General features: G+C 46.6%; 1 long non-coding RNA gene across 5 annotated transcripts in view; it reads right to left on the bottom strand.

The window, feature by feature from the left end:
• Nucleotides 1-12,672, bottom strand: part of LOC135191181 (uncharacterized) — a 33,683-nt gene that overhangs the window by 10,267 nt on the left and 10,744 nt on the right. For 2 of the 5 annotated variants that reach the window (XR_010308749.1, XR_010308747.1), the window contains exons 3-5: nt 6,511-6,661; nt 3,915-4,054; nt 3,125-3,247 (exon numbers count right to left, since the gene is read on the bottom strand). This is a non-coding gene — a long non-coding RNA (uncharacterized LOC135191181). Of the gene's footprint in view, nt 1-2,057; nt 2,165-3,124; nt 3,248-3,914; nt 4,055-6,510; nt 6,662-12,672 lie in introns of those variants that run through there. The other 3 variants (XR_010308752.1, XR_010308748.1, XR_010308750.1) reach the window with 3 other exon arrangements.

Genomic DNA, 12,672 nt, shown 5'->3' with positions numbered 1-12,672 from the left:
TGATTTGGTTTGTTGGGTTTTGGGGTGGTTTGGGGATCTTGTTTGTTTATTCTGGTGGGTTTTTGGTTGTTTTTTTTTCTTCCCCCAGATAAACTATTTTGGCTCTTTCTCTGCTAGGGGAAATTTCCATACATCAGATTTTCTTTCTGTTCCACTTTAGACTGGAAGTATTTATGGCAATGTTAAATCCTGGTAGCCCAAGACCACACATATATGAGTTTGCCTCTGACTGAACTCTAAGCCACCAAGCTATGGACAGAGCAAAGCAAGAAGGAGAAGAAATAAGTTAATCAATAAGACATCTCTGCTCTGGCCTGAGTCTATTCATTTCTAGTAGAAGAGCTCCAAATATTAAGCTGCTCTGTACCAGCTAAGTCTTTTCCCCCACCCCCAATTGCACCTTGCATTGTAATTGAAAGGAGATCTCTTTCCCTTCTATTTTATACCTCTGGGCTCTAATATGCACAGAAAGAATTTCTTCAGTCATTTACAACTTCACAAGGAGAGCAGCAGCAGCACTGCTGAGGTCTGACCTTTGAATCTGCATAATGAAATTGTCTGATTTCTAACTGTCTGAGCAGTTTGTTGAGCAGAAGCCTGGTAGAATCCAGGCTCATTTGTGCAGCATCCCTGTCACCATCAGAATTTAGCTCACAAGGTTGCTGTGCTTGGAATTCCAGTTATGACCTGAATTCTATACATTTAATAGAGATTTATAAAGGGCACCAGTAGAACACTTGGGGCCTTATTCATTAAACAATGACTCATTCTGGCATTCCACTCTATTTCATCCCAGTTCTTACAAAACTTCTATGGACACATTTGACTGTACTTAATGCCTTTAATTTAGCAGCAGAAGTGTGGCAAGTGTTGATTCAGCTGGGTGTGGGGAAAAGATTAAACACATTGTTTTCCTTTAAACACAACAAACAGACAAATGCCTCTAACAGTGAAAGTTTCTGAGTTTCAGCCTTCTTTCCATATGAACAGGTCCCAGGAAACCATCCTTGCCTCAGCTTTCTCACTGTCACAGAATCACAGGATTAACCAGGTTGGAAGAGACCTCCAAGATCATCCAGTCCAACCTAGCACCTAACTCTTCTAATTAACTAAACCATGGCACTAAGTGCCTCATCCAGCCTCCTTTTAAACACCTCCAGAGATGGGAAGTCCACTACCTCCCTGGGCAGCCCATTCCAATGCCAATCACTCTCTCTGTGAAGAATTTCTTCCTAACATTCAGCCTAAACCTGCCCTGGCACAGCTTGAGGCTGTGTCCTCTTGTTCTGGCACTGCTTGCCTGGGAGAAGAGATCAATGCCATCTGAATACAGCCTCCTTTGTAGAACTGTAAAACATCACAATTGAATGGTCAGAAGCCCTTTATGGGGTCAGAAGCCACCAGGTATAATATTGTGGATAGGCAGAATTCCTTCTTCAGGGCTGACGAGGCAGCAGTGCCCAGGTGGGCAGCAGAGCCAATGGCATCCTGGGCTGGCTCAGGAGCAGTGTGGGCAGCAGGACAAGGGAGGTTCTTGTGCCCCTGTGCTCAGCACTGCTCAGGCCACACCTTGAGTGCTGTGCCCAGTTTTGGGCTCCTCCATTCAAGAGAGATGTTGAGGTGCTGGAAGGTGTTGAGAGAAGGGCAGCAAGGCTGGGGAGGGGCCTGGAGCACAGCCCTGTGAGGAGAGGCTGAGGGAGCTGGGGGGGTGCAGCCTGCAGCAGAGGAGGCTCAGGGCAGAGCTCATTGCTGGCTACAACTACCTGAAGGGAGGCTGTAGCCAGGTGGGGTTGGGCTCTTCTGCTAAGCAAGCAGCAACAGAAGAAGGGGACACAGCCTCAAGTTGTGCCAGGGGAGGTCTAGGCTGGATGTTAGGAGGAAGTTGTTGTCAGAGAGAGTGATTGGCATTGGAATGGGCTGCCCAGGGAGGTGGTGGAGTGGCTGTGGCTGGAGGTGTTGAAGCCAAGCCTGGCTGGGGCACTTAGTGCCATGGTCTGGTTGACTGGCCAGGGCTGGGTGCCAGGTTGGACTGGATGAGCTTGGAGCTCTCTTCCAACCTGCTTGAGTCTGTGATTCTATGACCTCCTTTCACAAGTATCACAACCATGTGAAAACACAGAAGCAGAAGAGTATTTGCATTGGTATTTTCTTGCTGCCCAGCAAACTAGGGAAAAAAAATAAATGCAACACTTCAGTAATTATTCTTGACAGATAATTTCAGTGGCATACTACAAGTGGCTTAAAGGTTTCCCTTAGTGTGCAATTTACAACTGTGGCACCAACAAACTAATCATGGTGCAGGACCACAGCATAAAGTTTGCCATATAATTTCCCTAATGACCTAGAGCTTGCAGATGGACTGCTCCTGTTTTCAGTGTTTTAAAGGAGAATTGACTTGAAAACATGTAAGATGAAGACAAAAGGAGACCTGTCACTTATCTTGAGGGAATACATCTATATCATAAACAGTGGCACACGGTTCGCTTGCACAGCAAAACACAGGAGCATTGTTCAGTACATTCTAGCTTAATCTAGGCAAAGCACATAAAAATAGCAGTGAAGTCATGATGGTATGGGTTTTGGCATGCTTTAGTAACCAGGCTACAAAGTCTTCAGGGACACACTGGTTACCAGCCAGTGGGAATCTGTTTGAGCTGTTCTCATGACTTCACTCAGTGCAGTTAATCCAGGTACGTTGGCATACACCACCAGGGAATCGGAGGTTTAGGTTGGAAGGGAACTCAAAGCTCATCCAGTTCTAATCCCCTGCCACAGGCAGGGACACCTGCTACTAGAACAGGTCACTCAAGGACTCATCCAACCTGGCCTCGAACACCTCCAGGGAGGTTGTGAAGCACAGAATGTGATCAAAGACCACATTCCGTGCTTCTGTGCTTCACAACCTCCCTGGGCAACCTGTGCCAGTGTCTCACCACCCTCACTGTAAAGAACTTCCTAACATCCACTTTAAATCTCCTCTCTCCCACTTCAAACCCATACTCCTCATCCTAGCACTACAAGACCTTCTCAGTAGTCTCTCCCCAACCCTCCTGTAGGACCCTTTCAGATGCCAGCTGCTCCCCAGTTCATAGCTTGCACACCTCAGCACATATTGGTCTTTTACCTTCTCTTTGTCCTTCCAACCTTCTTCCTGACTGCTGGATATGGAGCTGTGATTCCTCTCATTTCTGTAAAGCTTGCTGGAGCAGAATAGTCTTGGAAGTCACTGCTCCTCTATCAAATCTGGCTGGGATTAGAAAAGAGTCTCAGAAATTGTACACAAGGCAGAGGAGCACATTAGCTGTCTCTTCACAGAATCATAGAATCAACCAGGTTGGAAGAGAGCTCCAAGCTTAGCCAGCCCAAGCTAGCACCCAGCCCTGCCCAACCAACCAGACCATGGCACTAAGTGCCCCAGCCAGGCTTGGCTTCAACACCTCCAGGGATAACAACTCCACCACCTCCCTGGGCAGCCCATTCCAATGCCAGTCACTGTCTCTGCCAACAACTTCCTCCTAACATCCAGCCTAGACCTGCCCTGGTACAGCTTGAGGCTGTGTCCCCTTCTTCTGTCCCTGGGTGCCTGGCAGCAGAGCCCAACCCCACCTGGCTACAGCCTCCCTGCAGGCAGCTGCAGACAGCAATGAGCTCTGCCCTGAGCCTCCTCTCCTGCAGGCTGCACACCCCCAGCTCCCTCAGCCTCTCCTCACAGGGCTGTGCTCCAGGCCCCTCATCAGCTTCATTGAAAACCATTCCAGACCTCCTCATTCCTTGAATGCCTGCAGTTTTCTTCATTACATGTATAAGCATCAGTGCCTATTTTTGGTCCTTCTCCTTAATAAGTCACACAGTAAATCTGAAATCCATCAGCTACATATTCTTGGACGTTTGGATGCTGCCTACTGAGCACTCACCACGCCAAGAAAAGCACAGTGCCATCTGCACCCACTGTCCACGAGGGCGAAGAGGGATGGGTGCTGAAGTGAAGTGAAGCAGCTCATTTTCAGCCATTCTCTGGCCATGGTATTTCTAGTGCTTCACTTCATCTTCTAGGCTTTAAAGGGACAGAAATAAGAGCAGGGTTTACATTTCATTATTGGAGGAGAAATAATTTTCTTGGGGGGGATGGGGGGGGGGTGGATTGTTTCTTTCTCATTTGACATTCCAGGGGAAATGTTCTCTGAGAAACAGTTGTTATCTCTCTGACTATTCACAGGCTTAACTGAATAAAACCCAGGAATGAAACAGTAATGGAAAACAAGGAAAATAGGACACTTTGGTCCATTTGTTGCCTAAGCTGAGAGAAACAAAACTGGCAATTAAAGGAGCTGTTCGGGGCAAGCCACTTTTCCTTTTGCTTCCACTTTTCCTTTTGCTTCCTCCTCTTTTAATCTGCAGCTCAGGAGTTGTTCCTTTACTCATTGCAAGAGGTCCACAATTGTAACACTGCCATATTCTCCTGGAAATCTACTTAAATGGCATATGATAGAAGCCATATGATAGAAGCTTAATTACATAGAGGGCATATGGGAGGCATATGATAGAAGGACATATGGGAGGCATATGATAGAAGGGCATCCGAGGACATATGATGGGAGCCTAATTAATTGACAATACATTCCTCTTGTCACAGGGAGAGCTGGAATGCTGTTTTGTTCAGAAGAAAAATATGCACATTGAATTACATTTATTGTCAGCTCCAATGTGCCACTGACCAGTCTCCTTTTAAAGTGGAGCAAAGCTGGAGGTGGGGAGATTCAGATTGGACATCTAACTGATTGCTGCTAACCATTAACTGACTTAAGGAATGAAGTCAGGAATGACTTCTCACATTTCAGGTAATGACAGGACTAGGGGGAATGGAGCAAAGATGGAGGTGGGGAGATTGAGAGTGGAGGTGAGGAGGAAGTTGTTCATCATAAGAGTGGTGAGAGGCTGGAATGAGTTGCCCAGGGAGGTGGTTGAGGCCCCATCCCTGGAGGTGTTCAAGGCCAGGCTGGACGGGGCTGTGGGCAGCCTGCTCTAGGGTAGAGTGTCCCTGGGCATGGCAGGGGGGTTGGGAGTAGATGATCATAGGATCAAGTAGGTTGGAAGAGACCTCCAAGCTCAACCAGTCCAACCTATCACCCAGCCTTGGCCAATCAACCAGACCATGGCACTAAGTGCCCCAGCCAAGCTTTGCTTCAACACCTCCAGGGATGGCAACTCCACCACCTCCCTGGGTAGCCCATTCCAATGGCAATGATCCTTGTGGTCCCTTCCAACCCTGACTGATTCTATGATTCTAAGTATTATTCCTTGTTCTTTGGAGCAAGAGAGATTCTTTTATTCACACATCACACAACTGAGACACTTAACATAAAGTTGAGTTTGACAGCCACAAATACATGTGCTAGAATAAATCACTTCTATCTCAGAACCTTCTTCTGAGGTTCATGTAGACTCCTGCAAAACAGTTGCCACCACCCATTCATAAATCTGTTCCCAGAGAAGCACCAAACAGGTGAAAAGAAATCAACTCTTACAGAACAGCTTTGCACTGGATGTGAGTCAATGCAGCTTGTGGATTTACAGCTGAAAATTTGCACTTCCATCTGCAAGGAAAGATTTACAGGGGGGTGGAAATAAAATACTGCCTAAAATGTGCCAAAAGGATTCCTCTTTTTTTATGTTGCTTTACTACCTGCATGTGTTTAGTGCATGTGCCCTGATGAAATGCAGAGGCAGTGGTGTGTTAGCCTGGATATTCGCCGTGTCCTAAGGACCTGCAGAGCTATAAACCATGGTTGTGATATCTATAACCTCACTGAGAACCAGATGAAATGAAATCCCACTAATCCACTCTTTGAATAACTAATAACTGAGCACCCCCCAGATACCAGCAGCTTCTCTTTGCATTCAGTAAACAAGGATTTGCAGACATCAAAGTTTTGAAGCTCTCTTTTACCAGATAAAGCCTCAATTTTTTTTAACCCCCTACCCTGGGTTATTCAGATACCCTGAAATAGTCTTCTCATTTTCACACTTCCAGATGAGCCTAATAAAATGAGCCCTATGTCTACCCTTTACTTTTATTTGCTAATTCACCCTTTTTACTTTTATTTGCTAACTTAGAAAGCTTTACCCACTAGCAAACAGTCTCTCTTATTTCTGGGAACTCCAAAGCTCTTGCCAGAACTCAACATAAATATAGTCAAAAGATGTAAGCCAGCTCATGTTCTGGGCTCTGATTAAGCATCACAGCCACTACCTTCATCCAGGCTGTCAGGGCCTTGGGTCCCTTCCAACCCCTAACATCCTGTGGTCCTGTGACATGAAGGTTTTGATTCTTGTGTTCAAAATTGTACTAGATAAAAGCCAGAGGTTTGGAGAGGTTTTTTGGCCTCAAATGCTGAAACAAATGAAATTGTAGCCCTCCCCAGCAGCTAGGTATATTTGTTATATTGCCTGCATTTTAGAGACAGAAGATGCTCTAGAAACGTGGTCCTCTGCCCAGGACTGCTGGCTCACCATGTGCCCATTCTCCACACAGCTCCTCCACAAAATCTCAGGTGGTTCCACAGTTCCTTAATCCAAACTGCTGTGAGGGAGAAGCAAACCACCCATATTGGATGTGTCCAGAAGCATCAGTCCTTGGAACACCTAAAGTAACAGCACAAGCCTAGGAAAGAAACAAAACACAAACCCCCCAGAGAATCATGGGTTTAGCTGACTGGTTTAGTGATTCCTAATGGATGTTCCCTAAGAGCAGCTCTCCTGAGGACTGTGTAGATTTAGGTGCTTTCATGAAAAGCCTTACAGGCTTTGTCTGGAAGCACCAGCACCAACCTCCTACGCTTCCTGAGAGACAACCAGCGTGCCAGGTCTCCTCCTGCTGTAGGGCACAGCCTTCTTTAACTCCTAGTGTAGGACTAACTGATCCAGTCAAAGACTGATGGAAAGGGAAGCCTGCTTGCACACCTCAATGCCAGGTGCAATCTAGGATGCTTTTCATATTGCCTTTGAAGACTTCTGCTTGCTGACCATGAAAGCAATAACACAGCTATGTTGCCATGGTGCTTTTAGGAATGCTGCTGATAAAGACAGACAAGCACTACGAGTCCACTGGATTTGCTAAACACTCAAGGATACAGCACCAACAGGGAACAAATTGCTCAGAGAATGAAAATGTCTGAACTTTTGGAGAGGCAGATGAAAAAACCAAACCAAAGCAAACCAAAAAACCACCCAACATTTTCCAGCTCATCTTACCTGCTCTTTCCTGTTCCACGTGTCCAGAGCAAACATTGCTGAGGTCGCTTCTCACGCCGGGCTGTGCAAGACCCAAGGAAAGCTAGGAGGTTGTACAGTTATCTCCCTTGGTGTAATTCTAAACTATACAACCTACTACCTCAACCTGGATGCATGCAGTCACAAATGCTGAAAGCTACCCACCACTTCAACAGCCGACACCATGTCAGGGGTTCTACTTAAAAACAGTGCTCCAAGTTCTCAGGGCGCTAATTTAGAAGCAACAAATGATTTGCTGGTGAAACAAACCACCAAAGCCACATGTAGCTCACCTCCCCATCCATCCATCCATCTATCCATCCATCCATCCATCCATCCATCCATCCATCCATCCACCCACCCATCCATCACCCACCCATCACCCACCCCCTCCCCCTGCATACTTCAATAGATAAGACCCAAGAAGTCATGGTTATTGTTGCTGGATGTAGGCAAGATCAGGGCCACTTTTCACACAAGAAAAGTGTCTCTGGCCATAAAAAAATCCTTCTCCCCCTCCACAGCAGCCACAGCTGCACTACAGCACACAGCACACACATACAACTTTAAGGCACTCAGAGAAAGCTTAGGATGCAACTTGTCCTAGCATGTCTTTTCCTTTGTGAACACATGTAATGTTGACCTTGGCACATGCAGCTTGGCTCCTGGATGTTTAAAGAATGTCTGCAGAAGCAGAATTAGGAGCAGAACTGCAAAAGGGTAGAAAGGTTTAAGCAATTTTTTACTCCTGCATGGAACTCTGGCGTGCTAGGATTGATGATTTGAGAAATGCAGCACCGAGCCTCTCTCAGGAGTCAGAAGCAGCCAGCATTCCCTGAACAAGGAGCATGGGACATTTTTAACTTGCATTAGTTCACAGGCAAAACCCCAGGATGTTATCCTTGTGACTCATTCCCCTAACCCACCGAGGTACTACTTAAAACAGTAGGCTGCGTATTTATGATGGCTTACAAACAGGGATTAGCATCTTAAAATATGCCAGTGCAGACAGTGGAACTAAACCAGTCCTGGGATCCTGCCTCTCAGGTGAATGCCTCCTCAGGCATAGCAGCTCTGTGCTGGAAGAGGATTACCAGGCAATCAAGCCCAATGAATGAATGCTGAGCTGCGCTGAATAGATGCCACCTTGGCTGGTTTGATTTTCACAGGATAGAGTAGCACTGCTGATTATGAAAAAGCCACCCCTGTGTTCAAAGTCTGACTAGGAATAAAGGCAGGAGGTGAGAAACAACACCTCCACTCCTCAGAATTCACATTGTGATAGCAGAGGAATATTTGAGAGACACACCCCCCTCCCCCACCCCAATCTTTCTGCAAGGTATAAGTGTAGATAATGTTGACAGAATCACAGAATCAGTCAGGGTTGGAAGGGGCCACAAGGAGCAGCCAGTTCCAACCCCCCTGCCATGCCCAGGGACACCCTACCCTAGAGCAGGCTGCACACAGCCTCAGCCAGACTGGCCTCAAACACCTCCAGCCATGGGGCCTCAACCACCTCCCTGGGCAACCCATTCCAGCCTCTCACCACTCTCCTGCTCAACAACTTAATCCTCACATCCAGGCTGACTCTCCCCACCTCCAGCTTTGCTCCATTCCCCCCAGTCCTCTCACTCCCTGAGAGCCTAAAAAGTCCCTCCTCAGCTTTTTTGTAGACCCCCTTAAGATCCTGGAAGGCCACAAGTAGGTCACTTGGGAGCCTCCTCTTTTCCAGTGGAGCTTCTAATGGCCCCATACTTGGTGAAGTCTACTGTGACCTGGTAGACTCTGTGGCTATACAACCTGCTGTTCTAATTAGTGGCCCAGTACAATACCTTGACAGTAGAGCCACTGTTAAACATTTTTATTAGTTAGAACTGTCATCCAACCACAAATCTGGCTCTTTGGCCCTGTAGTCTGACCAGGAGCTTTATTGGCATCTGGAAGCATCCTAAGCAATCCCAATTCTTTGCTGGAACATCATCATTTTTGTCCACTGGACATCCATCCACTGACATGAAATCCAGTGACACAACTAGGGTAGCTCTATGGAAGCCAACAAACCTGAGTGCTCATTTAGGGTGATAGAAGTGCTCAAATCCCACCCAATTCTTATGTGACACAGGAGACATAACTTCCTTTTAGACCCTTGAAAGCATCCTCTTTCATACTCTGCAGTTCTCTTCCTGCATCTCATTCTTGTAATGAACGTTAGGTATTACATAAGCCAAGACATTTAAAAGTGAGTCTCTATATCTAATCAGTTTAATTAAGTATGCTTAACATCACCACTGCATTGAGACTAACCCAGGCACACCTTGCAGACCAAGCAGAGCTGAGCAAAAACCTTTCCAAGAGTTGGCTTTAAAATAGAAGGTGGAGAAAAAGTGTTCACCTGATCTAGTAGAAGGTGCCCCTGCCTATGGCAGAGGGGTGGAAGCAGGTGATCTTTACATGTTTACATAGCATCAACCAGGTTGGAAGAGACCTCCAAGCTCATCCAGTCCAACCTAGCACCCAGCCCTGTCCAATTGGGGTTGGGCTCTTCTGCCAGGCAACCAGGGGCAGAACAAGGGGACACAGCCTCAAGTTGTGCCAGGGCAGGTCTAGGATGGATGTTAGGAGCAAGTTGCTGGCAGAGAGAGTGATTGGCATTGGAATGGGCTGCCCAGGGAGGTGGTGGAGTGGCTGTGGCTGGAGGTGTTGAAGCCAAGCCTGGCTGGGGCACTTAGTGCCATGGTCTGGTTGGTTGGGCAGGGCTGGGTGCTAGGTTGGGCTGGCTGAGCTTGGAGGTCTCTTCCAACCTGGTTGACTCTATGATTCTATGATCCAGTCTTTAAGGTCCCTCCCAAGCCATTCTATGATGTGTATCCTAAACTCACAGATAAACTACCACAGAAAATTCCACCTGAAAAAAATTCCTTACTCTCAACTTGTGCCTACATAACCTGAGTTCCTCTGAGGTTGGCAAATGCCACTCTGACCATTTTGTTCATGACTTGCCACCTCTCCTTGCTGCTCCTCCATCACAACTTCAACTTTCTCTTCATCACCACATTTACAAACCCTTGAGCTGCCAGCTCCATGCTGGCACTTATCCAAAGAGCATTCTTGCTCCCTCCTCTGTCACTATATTGAGCCTGGGAGCTGTGCCCCATTTGTGCTTCCACTGCTAGCACCAAGGTCCAAGCATGAATGGCCAAGAGAAGGTCCTCAGTGAGGAAATATTCTCAAGCAAGCTCCTGCACCCCTCTGCACAGATGTCCTAGCAAGAAGGGAGTTTCCACATGGACCTGCACGAAACCTACGCTAGCTTTACAGAGCAATATAAAGAGACTTTAAGAGAAGAGCATTTTCTAAACACTAAAGCAGATTCTGTCTCAGGGCCTGATACCTAATTCAGCCTCTGGGCCATTTGCAGACACCTCCTGTGCAGCCTGCTGCACAGATTATCCTGGCAATTTCCCCCCCATTTATGAGTGCTTGGCTTCAGAAGAGGAAGTATTTTGTTCCCATCACTTTAGGCTCATGTGAAGCTTGGACAGATGAAAGTACATTTACATCCCAGAGGAACTGTAATTTCCAGCAGAATAAAAAGTGTCATGCATCTAAGTCATTCCATCAGTTAGAGAATCTGCTGCTATTACTGACATGAAGTACTGAGTTTAGGGATTGAGATCAAATATTAAACCAGAAATCATCTAATTGCTGTTATGTCTGCACCTTCACAACATCTATCAATGCCTGGCTCTGGTAAGTGCCTGTGTGCTGTAAACCTTCTTCTGGGAGGAGAGCAAGAGAGATTCCCAGTACCAGTCCCTGTTAAGACACTTTCTTTTGGTGGCATGAAGCTCCATGTTTGTTTTCTGGTGATTTTTGTCAATTATGTCTTTACCCAATTAGCACAATCATACCTAATTATGTAATTAGGGGAAATATGTCATTTAATGACAATGCTCAATTACGACAGGTCTTGGTGTCACCAAAGTCCCTGTCAAATACTGTGGTAGGGAGAACTGCAGTGCATGGGGAGCTGTGTCCCCCTGTGTGAGTTCATGTGCCCCACAACCTATTATTAGTGAACCCTTTTAGGCCTCTTGCTTGTTGGAGGTTTTTTTTTGTTCAGAATCACAGAAATGATTTCACACTTCTATGGACTAAAGGAAATCTCTGCCTCAGCCCAGTTAGTTTCATTGTAAAGCAGCAGTGTGACCCCAAAGTGGTGTCTTTCTCCTCAGTGTAGCCCTGGGAAAGACTGCAGGCTTATCACAGAGCAGACAGAACTCGTGTTCAGTGGATAGTCACTTTGAAATGGAGAGGAAATGTCACTGTAGCAGTTCTTCCCAGACAGATCAAGGGTTCCTAGCACTGAAGTTAACAACAGCTCAAGCCACTGAAGACATTAGTTCATGGTGCAAGCTTTAGTCTGGACTAGGAAGCTGTACAGGAGCATCACACATTTTACTGCCTATTCCCTTTATGGACTTCCAGGAAGAGAATCACAGAATGTTAGGGGTTGGAAGGGACCTCCAGAGATCATCAAGTCCAACCCCCCTGCCAGAGCAGCATCACCTAGGGCAGGCTGCACATGAATGCATCCAGGAGGCCTTTGGAAGTCTCCAAAGAAGGAGATTCCACAACCTCTCAGAATCACAGAACTAACCAGGTTGGGAAAGACCTCCAGGATCATTGAGTCCAACCTATCACCTAACCCTTCTAATGGCAGTTAGTGCCTCATCCAGCCTCCTTCTAAACACCTCCAGGGATGGTGACTCCACCACCTCCCTGGGCAGCCCATTCCAATGCCAATCACTCTTTCTGTGAAGAACTTCTTCCTAACATCATCTTCCTAACATAGAACTGTTTCAGTTGGAAAAGACCTCTAAAATCACCAAGTCCAACCCTCACTATGGCCATAGAACCATGTTCTCCATACCACATATCTGGGAAATCCAGCAGGTTGTCCCTAGCTTGTAGTCAAGGTACAGTCTCTCCATGAAGAACCTTGGGCAGCTTGCTCCAGTGCTTCATCACCCTCCCCATAAAGAAGTGTCTTGTCACGTTGAGGTGGATCCTCCTGTGTTCAGAAATGATAATTCAGAATCTTGCTTGCCCTACTCTACACTACATCAGCCTGAATTTCAGATCTCTCCCAAGAAAGAGGAGAGAATTCAGGTCCAAAGTGTTTTTCAGAGGCTGAAGGGAAGGAATATTCTATTCTTTCAAAACATCCTTCATGCAAAGCAGGGATTTAGTTATGACCCACAGAAGGGTTTCAGAAGGCAGAATATTCCCCAGTAACACAGAAACCAGTGCCTCATGCACTAATCTTCTGCAGCTATACAACTACCTGCAGGGAGGCTGTAGCCAGCTGGGGTTGGGCTCTTCTGCCAGGAAAGCAGCAAC

This window comes from Pogoniulus pusillus, chromosome 38, assembly GCF_015220805.1.
Source record: "Pogoniulus pusillus isolate bPogPus1 chromosome 38, bPogPus1.pri, whole genome shotgun sequence".
Lineage (NCBI taxonomy): Eukaryota > Metazoa > Chordata > Aves > Piciformes > Lybiidae > Pogoniulus > Pogoniulus pusillus.
Note: the sequence above shows the minus strand (reverse complement) of the source record. Positions and strands in the feature narration are given on the sequence as shown.